The following is a 10,382-nucleotide window of genomic DNA, read 5'->3' as shown; positions in this document are numbered from 1 at the left end:
TAAAGTTGTTGGTTTCAGCATGAAAGCGATGATGATCAGCAGCTGTTTGGTAGAACTGCTTAAACACGTCTGGCTGGACTGGAAATCTACTAAATCCCTGGCTTTGTGCAAATATATCTAAAGGCTGATTCTGCTTTAAAGCAACGAATTGTCCCATCAAATGTTTGAATCAGTTGACAGCAGAGGGCAGTAATCAGAGTGAAACAGATGATACAGCTTGTCTGAAGGGTTTCTTGCAAGAATGTATTTCTGCCGGAGTCCTGTCTTTGTGGAAGTTAGACTTATGAACACATTAACCTTTGAGGTTCTGAAGCAGGGTTAAAGCGGACCCAACCCTTCTTATAGCAGAGATCCACAGAACCTTACTGATATTGTCTCTTTAATCTCAGCACAGATTTTACAGCTGCTGCTTCACATTCATAAAACCGCCGCCTATGAAGAGAAAACCGATCCGCTCCTTTTCCCACTGGTTTTAAATTAATGTGAAGTTTATTTATTGACTGGGTTTATTATAACATGTTGCACTTTGTATTCTGCTCAAACTTTGCTGTGTAAATGTGTTTTAGAAATAAAATGTGCATATATTCATGGGGTCAGGCAGTGTCCGGTGTTGTTTTGTGTTAAATATGTAAACTGGGGAGCTAAAAAAAAAGTCCCAATTTCCTTGTTTTTAGCTGAACTTTTCCACTTTCATTGTTTGTTTTCGAATTATAAAACTTAGATGGAAGATAAAGATGAGTTAGTCAAATCTAAGAACTATTAGGAAATTAAACTTCTCCAAAAGCATGCAATAATTTTTCCTCCCTTTTTGTTTGGTGTTGGTGGAGTGCAGTAAGAATTTTACACTTCATGATGTGTTTACTTTTCTTTTCAAGACATAAATAAAATATATATTTGAATTATTGTGCTTTTTTTCAGACTTAAATGTAACATAATAAGAAGCTGCAGCCTCTTTTTATTAGTGTGGGGTCAGATAACATTGAATAAAACGCATTTAGCTCATGAGAAGAGAAGAAAACATGTGGCCTGAATGGGAGGCACATTTTCTGCCACTTGTGAACGCTGGGTGGCGCTACAGTGCAGCAATCTGTAACTGCATTTAATGGCCAAAGAGTTGATGATCCATCAGGTCATTTAGCTGCAGCTTGAGCATCTTTCAGTGATTTGTTTGAACAGAAGAAAACTTCAGTAAATCCCATCTCTTCAAAAGGAGAAAAACTGTCAAATTAAAGCTGTTTTCTTAAACTGTCAGGAAAATCTGTAAAATAAAATATAAATAAAGATTATCTGTGATGTCAGCTAGTCTGATCTTTATCAGTCATTTTTTTATTTTAGATCATTTGTGTTTTTCTTTAAGTAAAGTTCCTGTGAGAGACGGAGCGCGGGCATGTGGCGCAGAGGCGGACTCTGATTGGTTGTCAGAGACTTACCGTGTATGTGACGTCACCAAAGAGGGGAGGAAGCGAATGAAGAGGGGGAAAAAGGCATCGATGAGGTGAGAGGAGACCCTCAGACTGTCTGACTGTCGGTGGGGGGGGCGCACATGTCAGCCTCAGGATCAGGACCGGAGACGGTTTGGACTCGACGCGTCCCGCATCCCTGTCGGACTCCAGAGCCCGGAGCCAGGGGCCTCCTATTCCTCATCTTCCTCCTCTTTCTCCTCCTCCTGATCACGGATACAAACACACGGAGCTCCTCTCCTCCCCAGCTCAGAAGGTGTGGGATTTATCGATCTGGTTTGTTTTCGCCTCACCTGGACGCACCTGGAGATCCGGACGGCGGGTCCCCCCTCACCCATCCACCCCCCTCCGCGCCTGCGTTGGGGAGATGTTTTCATCTCCAGAGATCAGGAGAGGAGAGCACCAGCAGCGGTGAAAAGTGAGCCACTTTGGGTTAGTTCGCTCACAGAGGAGCCGATGTTTGATTCATGCTTTTCATTCAAAAACCCGCCTTTATTTAACTGATCCGCTCATTTTCAAGTCAAATCTCCTAAAAATCTCACACATTAGGCTGCTTGAGTCTCATTTACAATCAAAAAAGTCACAAATTTTACCTGAAAATAAAGTAAATTCGTACTAATGCTCTATTTGACAATGATCGAATATTAACTGACAGAACAGGCCCCTGACAGACTTCACCCTTTTACTCATAAAGGCTTAGTTTAAAAAAAAACACGGCAAAAATGTTGCTTAATAATGTTTATTTTAAAGAAGCATGTTTGTTGAGTGTTTGCTCCTTGATGTGACGCACTGTGCATCTTTTCTCCAATTAAAACCAGTGACGTCAGACGCACGGACTAAATAAAAACGTGGGGTTATTTTTGTTTATGAGCAGAAATATGGATACAGTGTCCTGGCTTTATGTGGTCAAATATAACAAACTGATCCTATAAATTAATGTCAGCCTCATAGACATCTATAAAGGTCAGTAGCTGCTCACCAGGTAAATATTTTACTGTTGATTTAGTGTTATTATATATAAATAAAAGTCAAAGCATGAAAAGTTCCTCTAGTTTATCAGGTTTTGTTGATTTTCAGAAAGTTGTTGGAGAAACTGGTAGTTTCTGTGCTTTCGTGTTTATTCCAGTAAATCAGAAAGATGTTGCTGTGGCGTAACGGCCCACCTGTGTTAACATGAAAATGGTTTTCTTTGTTCCCAGAAAGCCTCAGAGTTACCGTTCGCTACTCCGGCAGGTTGAAGGAGCCTGCTCCTGTCTTTGGTTATCTAGCTGTATGAGTGTAAAGCGTCCGTCATAAAGCTAGATAACCGAAAGTAGGAATCGCCTCCGAATCTTCAGCTTCCTGCAGGTAGGAGAGGAAACTAGAACATAAACACACACACACTGTATGTGACATAATGGGCCTTCAGGTAGGTTATGTTCAACACTTAAATTAAGAATTAATATCATTTATTGCCAAGAGTCTTAGAGTTTGTGTTATAAAAGGGCCCAATCTGGAAAGAAAAATGTGAGGAGAAAAGACCAAACTTTACCTAAACGTTGTCTTTTTAATGTGGTGTTTTAATAATAAACATTTAAAGGATTTTTCAGGGAAAATAAACAAAATCGTTATTTGTTATCACTGGGAGGCTGTTAGGGCCTTTTTTAAATGATTTAGATTAATTTAATATTTGCTGCTGTTATCTCCTGCTAAGATGTCTGTAACAGGTTTGATGTAATAATCTGATCATTTATCAAGAATCAGACAGATGATGGTGAAATGGTTTACAAGAAAAACGATTTATATTAATTACAGTAATTTCTATTTAAACAGAAAGCCAAATATTACCAACATTTCCAAATGGTTAAAGAGTGTATTTGTTTTGTTTTTACAAGAACTATAAGATAAATGATGGAATGAGGTAGTGGGACACATCAGAAGCCAGCTATAAAAATGCATATTAATAAACAACAAGAAGAAGAAATTTAAAAAATCCTAAATCTGAATTTTTAATCTGTAAGTTGACTCATAAAACACAACTAAATTATCTTGATCTGTTCTTGCTGAAAGTCAGTGAGGTTTTTTTAGGCCTTTGTTGTTTTACAGTCATCTCTGATGAAAAGGCCTCCATAAGAAATGAAAACATGAATGATGAGTCTTGATAAGCATGAGGGGTCAGCCTGTCACCAAACATCGTGTTTTCTCTCGACTGCTTTTAAAGCAATAACCGTCGAAATGATCTGGTTCTGTAATTCTTCAGAACGTTTTTGTCTGTCAGAGTCAGATGGTTCTGCTTTTAAAGCTTTTCTCTTCTGGTGGATCTGAGAGGATTTAATCGTCTCGTTTCTGAGGCCTTTAATGGCTCACCATAAGAACTGCAACTGGAACTGAAGAAAGGTTTATTCAGTCCTGATATTTGATTAAATTAAATGCTCAAAATCATCAAATCATCCCTCTGATCCCTCTCATGTCACAAAAAGAAATAAATAAATACAATTATATATATAAGGCTTTTAATTTTTTTTACAGAAACAACAAAAATGTCAAAATTTCAGGGAATATTTATCTTGACAGTAACATAATTAAGGCTCTTTAAAATTGATCGTTTAAACCCACCAGCCTTAAGTAATTTATTGTGTTAAAGAATGATAAATTTAAAAGATCCATATTATATTAAATGTCATTATTGTTACTTTGTTCAGAACATTGACCATTTGGCTCTTTAATTCGCCCAAAACAATATCCAATTAAATGTTTTTTTTTAAATGAAAATAGACAACTACAAAAAGTATTATAAAATAAATCAAACCAATTTTCTTTCAAATGTTTTTGTGCAGTTTTTGTGTTCATTCAAAAAATTCTAAAAAACTGTTTTTAACCTGTTAAATCAGAGGCCAAAAAACAAGTTTTATTTGTTTTTTACAGCTTTACTTCTGATAAAACATTATGTTCCATCTTTTCACATGGGTTAGGGGATTATTATTATTATTATTATTATTATTATTATTATTATTATTAAGTTCTAAGAAGAGGAAATAAACAAAAGTTCATCCACTAAACAATGAAGATGGAAAGAAATATTTTTTAACAAATAAAATTTCCTTCTAAATATATTTTTAATCTTTTTTTATAAACCTAAAAAATCTGATGAAACAAGTAACAGAAAGATTTTGTTTTTGTTAGTTTAAAAAAATAGAAATAAAATTTAAAATAGATTTGTTTTTTTCCCTCTGGGAGAAGACGAGTTCTTTATTTTAATAGTATTTGTTTATTTCTGTAAAAGCAGTTAATTAAAACTAAAACATTTCTCTTTTCTCTGTTTTATTCTCAAATATTCTTATGTAACATTTAGTTTCAGTTATAAGGTTTTAATGCAAAGAGCTCAGAGTTTAACAAACCGAACCTCAGCAGCAGGTCAGGCAACAAACAGTTCAGCTGGATTTAATAAGCAGTCAAAGAAAAACAAACAAACAAATAAACTTTAATTTTTCGTCTTTTAAATTGAATTCTATAATAAACCTGTTGGTTTTATTTGCAGTAACAGAAATATGGAGCTCAGCAACAGAATACCGTCTGTTTATCTGATATCAGGTCTCTGCAGATCGACAAAACAAACAAACAAACAAACAAAAAATAACCTGCGAGCGCCTGACAACAACGTAAAGTAAAGGAAACAAACAGCAACTGCAGACAGTAATGAATGGGAGGCAGACACAAATTAGCATATTGGCATAGAAACTGGGAGGAGAGGAGGAGGATAAAAAGAGGTGGAGAGGAGGAGAAGAGGGGAGGAAGTGAGGAGGAGGTGAAGAGAGAAGGATCAAAGGAGGAGAGGAGAAGAGGGGAAAAAGAGGTGGAGAGGAGAAGGAGAAGAGGAAAGGAGGAGGAAGAGAGAAGGAGAGGTGCAAGAGAGGAGTGAGGAGGAGAAGAAGAGGGAAGGCGGGAGAAGAAGGAGAGGAGGAGGCCTGTTTAAAGGCAAAGCAGCACCAACAGTCTGCAGGGAGGAGAGGTGGGTTCTCCACAGCATTTAGTATGTAATTCCTCCAAATTAAAATATTTAAATTTTCATTTTATTCTAATTTCTCCAAGTCTAAGATGAGTTCCCCAACAAATGCATGAGTGTAAATCTGCTAAATTCTACCTATTTTAAGACAAAATTTCTACAAAAGTCCACCCTGCAAGAGATTTTAACTGCCCAAAGAGAAATCCTCTGTTCACCAACAAACAAAACCATCTTCATTAAGTTCAGGTTTTATTTATGTGTTTGTTTCAGAATATTCCATCAGTGCACAAAGCTCGATGTTTAAAGTCTCGATGAGCCCTCCAACTCTGACGTTGGATGTAAGGCAGGTTTATCTCCTGATTTTGGTAATTGTTTCTTTGTTTTTTGTTTTTTTCAAAGCCGAGTCTGCACAACGGCTTGGGCAGAATAACAAGAAGGCTGTTCCTTTATTAGAAAGCAGGCTGTAATTAGACATGCAGCTTTGGGGAGGGCTCAGTGAAGATGGGTTACATCACAGATGCACAATTTATGTGCTTCTTAATCTTAATTTTATAGTCAGAATTAAACATTAATGGAAGGATTTTTGCTCTAGATTTTCAGAGTACTTACAAAAATATCCAAAGACATTCCGATATTTGAGCTCTACACTTTTATGCTCTGGTGCATGTGTATTATCCCAAATGTTGCAGCCCGAAGTCGCTCAGGTCTGCCGAACTGTGCGGTCTCAGTTCTGCAGCTGCAGGACCCCGTTGGCCTGTTGGTAAACAGCGACCCACACATTACAATTCTGATCCTGGCTTCTCGCCACAATGGCCGCTTTGTGAAAGGAGCACTCCACAAAGGTCTGCCACTTCTTTCTCCTAACGCTGTTGGAGAGGCTGCTGTGGTAAAACTCCGGGCACCGAGGTGGGAACAACAGTCCAGACCAGACAGATGCCTGCATTATAACACAGCAGCAACCCCCCAAAAAATTAAACAGCCATTCCTTTGTTTTCCTGCCTCCTAATGACCCCCTCAAAGTGTGTGTATGGTTGTGTATTAATGTGTCGTTTTAGCCCAGAGATAACATAGAATGCTGCTATTGTGTTATGTGTGTATTCTAATTAAAAAAAGACTCAATTCAGCATTTTGTAGATTCCTTTATTTACATTTTATTCTGTCATAAACAACTCGTACGTACAATGCACATTTACCTAAAGCTAAATTAAAGATCACACCTATTATTTTAGTTGCATCCAGCTGATGGTCTGCAGGGTCTGAGCAGCTAAGAGCGAATAAGAACTTCACACTGACCCTGAGACAGATGCAGCAAACACTGAAGCTGCAGCTTCTTACAGCATTGTTTTATAAAGATGCTGCTCTGCTCCTAGTTTGTTTTAAGAACTACACTATCTGAAGTTTGAAATTGTTAAATTGTTCATAAGATAATCTAAAAAGTGTAGAAACTGTTTAAAAAGTTGACTCAGTTACAGAATTGTAATTATAAGAATCTTTAAACTGTTATTAATAATGTTATCTTAGTCAGATTTTGTTGAAACATTTGCTCCTTCACATTTAAAAGTGTTCAGTTTTGCTACGTCACAGAACAAAATTTCCCATAAGTGAATTTCCATCGCAACCCGCCAGTCGTTCATTATGACAGTCAAGTTCAAGTTCACAGGGGTAGGAGCGTCTCGATTCCTCATTCATCGCTGTCGTTCCTCCCCAGCTCCTGCCCTCCCCTCCCTCCTGCTCCCTGCGACGACTGCATGGTGTTACTATGACAGAGAGGCTGCGGCGTTGTTGTGGCAGCGGGCTGGAGGGCCCGGCTATGTGCTGGTGAAAAGGACAGCCTGTCAGGGAGACCAAGAGAGACTCAGGACCCCAACCCCCAAGACCCAACAGCTGGGCACAATCTATACCCCCCTTTCTTCTTAAATCGACCCACGGTCTTAAAAAAAACACAGTCCAGACCCTGGGAACAACTAAAGATTTCACATTTATCATTCTCACACACACCCTTCTCATCCTGCACCCAAATCATCTATTTGTCCTTAAAACCAGCTAATATATAATACCCCCCACCCACCCGTCTACACACACACACACACACACACACACACACACACACACACACACAATCCTCTTTGTCTCAGTCTCTTATTTTCACTCCACCTGTTCCCTGTAATAAATGTTTCAACTTTAAAACAAAATTTAAAGAGTGTTGACAATCAGTAGATGTCTGTGTGTGTGTTCGTGTGTGTGTGTGTGTGTGATTTAACTGAGGTCTCATTCAACTTTGAGCATGAAAGGCCGATCATTTGCATAAACAGCCCGCCGTCTGAGGAGTTCAGGGTTGACGGCGGCTCTGAAAGATATGAGAGAACATGAAAGAAAAAAAAGAAAGAGAGCAAAGTCTTAAAAAAGAGGAGGTTTGAATAAGTGAGAGGGTGAAAATTGGCAGAGAAAGAGCCTTGCTATGTTTTCCAATGGGATTAAATTGTCCAGGAGCCTCTTTCTGTATATTTGGTGAATCTGATCACAGAACTTCATTTGTTGCAAATAAACCAACATCATGCAAACTGCTCAAGTGTCGATAATCAAACTCTTACATCCACAAACAAACACTGATTCACATTCATGTTAAATACATCTGATGATGATTCTTTGTGCATGTGTTTGTATTTTCTCTTACATTTTGAAGAACGGTCACAATAAGGGTGACATTAACGATGCAAACAGTGATGAATTTTTTATCTTTGTGTTGAAATCAGACATTAATCTGAGAGTCAGTTTTTCTGAAGATGAACTGATCCAGATTTAACCAACAGGAATAAAAATCATTAATGTGCTGCAAAATGTCTCTGTTTAAAACCCATCAAAGACAGATGAGTCCGATTTAGAGCTGCTGTTTGTTAAGTTTTTTTAAAAAACAAATTTAAAACCACGTTCTGCAAAACGAGCACATTTGAAAACAGTTTATTAAAAGCGCATCTTTAAAAATGATAAAAAATTTAAAAGAAATTTTCACCAACAAGTGACTATAATGGTTTTAAAATGTTGTCATTATTTCTAAAGTTTTAAGGTTTAAGGCTTATATTGTTTTATTTTATTTATTTTTAAAAAAGAATTGCATTTTTTTTAATGTGTCATAAAGAAAAAAGGAGTGCCAAAAAGCTTTTCAGGTACAGCTTTTTTTCTGAATGGGTTTTGTATTTTGTTTAATTTGTTTAAAATTTCATCTGAAAGTTATATTCCCCAATAAAATAAACCAAAACTATGTTGGCTGTTTTTTTCTCACCTGGTCATCTCCCATCATAAAGGCTGGTTTCTGTCAGCACCCTGGACAGAGGCAGTGAAAAAAACATGCAAAGATCTCAAACAATAAATGATAAAAAAAGACCAGAAAAAGAAAAGGAAATTATAAGTAATTTGGGTAATTATGTATGAATTTCTCCTTTTAAAATTTTCCTAATAATAGTCAGTAATCTTGTATTCAGGTTAGGTTTAGACTCTGAGCTTCATGATAGATTTATTAACTTTATAATAAAAGGAGTCAAATGTTAAGATCCAAATTTATCTTTAATGCATAAATCAAAGTACAAGGAGTCCAAAAAGCAAAAGAAACTTGGAAAAAAAAACTTGACAGACAACAAGACATCAAGAAAACAGAAGATCTGCCAAGGAGTGACTCATAAGCAGTCCAGAAGCCAAATATACTGAGGAACAGAAGATTAATGAGGCCAGGTGGGATTATTCTTTTAAACAATGAGGAGGAAATGAAGAAACTTGAACTCAAAGATGGAGCTAAACAGAAACAAAGCTAAAAGGAGTAAAGCTAGATTGCTTGAACCTGAACAAAAGCCACATGGAGGGAAAAAAAACATTAAACTTTGAGCCAAAAACCCAAATAAAACTTTTATAAGTTTTATAACAAGGTTCAGAAGAAAATCAAACATGTGGATATAAAAGACAGCAAAACAAGGAAACCATAACCTGCTTTTACAGCCTCTGAATATATAAATTATGGAAAGTTTGATATAAACTAATGTTGATATCATCCCTCCTGCAGTGAGGTTGAACCTCTCACTCCTGACAGTTTTTCCTCAGTGTAAAAATCCAACAAATGTCACATCTGTAATCTGTAAACCAACTGCTGCTCTGCTCAGGCATGTCGATGCTTTAGGTCCGTAGAGGGTCATTATCCTGCCGCTGGACACAGAGTCCTGACCTTTTGGTCTCCTGGGACTCAACTTGACCCGGCACAAGCCGACAGACACGTGTGTCTTCATCCAGACAGAGAGACGTCTCCGGTTTCAGATGAACCGAGTGGAGCCACACCAGAGCAGGACGGAAGAAAGTAGGAAGGAAGGCTCCTATAGGAGCTCGTTAAAGCTGAGAAATACACCCAACAACATTATTAAACATGGTTTTAGTGACATTTTTCATGAGGAAGATTTTAACTGTTGGTCAGAGCTGCCACTCTATAGTGTTGGATTTAAAAACACCTTCATGTAATTTCTGTGAGAAGGCAGCAAAGATGTTCGCAGTGAACTCATGAATGATGAGGAGGCCGCTGCAGGCCGGGCTTGAGTCCGAGGACGGCTGTGGATGATTGTCCAGTCATTTATATCTTCCAACTCAGTGAGCTTTACGTCTTGTTCTCTGCATTTGCATGAAAATAGACTCAGGTCCTGTGAACTTCCCCAACCTATTGACCCAGCTCCCCAGACATGAATGGCTCCGCTTTGAGGCTCCCCAGCCTCTCAAACAGGCTTTAACCGTGCCTTAAGTCCCAATCATGGTAATTTAATATATCTTGAGCCCCCTGCCTGTTTTGCTTGAGCCCCTCCACAGTTTGTTTTAGGCATTTTTCTGCTTCTCACCTCATCGGCCCATCTCAGTGCTTATTTCAAGGAGCTGCTGGGTAATACAAGCTCCTTTCTATCAGCTCAATAAGC

The sequence above is a fragment of the Kryptolebias marmoratus genome, linkage group LG15 (genome assembly GCF_001649575.2).
Source record: "Kryptolebias marmoratus isolate JLee-2015 linkage group LG15, ASM164957v2, whole genome shotgun sequence".
Lineage (NCBI taxonomy): Eukaryota > Metazoa > Chordata > Actinopteri > Cyprinodontiformes > Rivulidae > Kryptolebias > Kryptolebias marmoratus.
The sequence above is the reverse complement of the archived record's forward strand: the minus strand, read 5'-3'. Positions refer to the sequence as shown.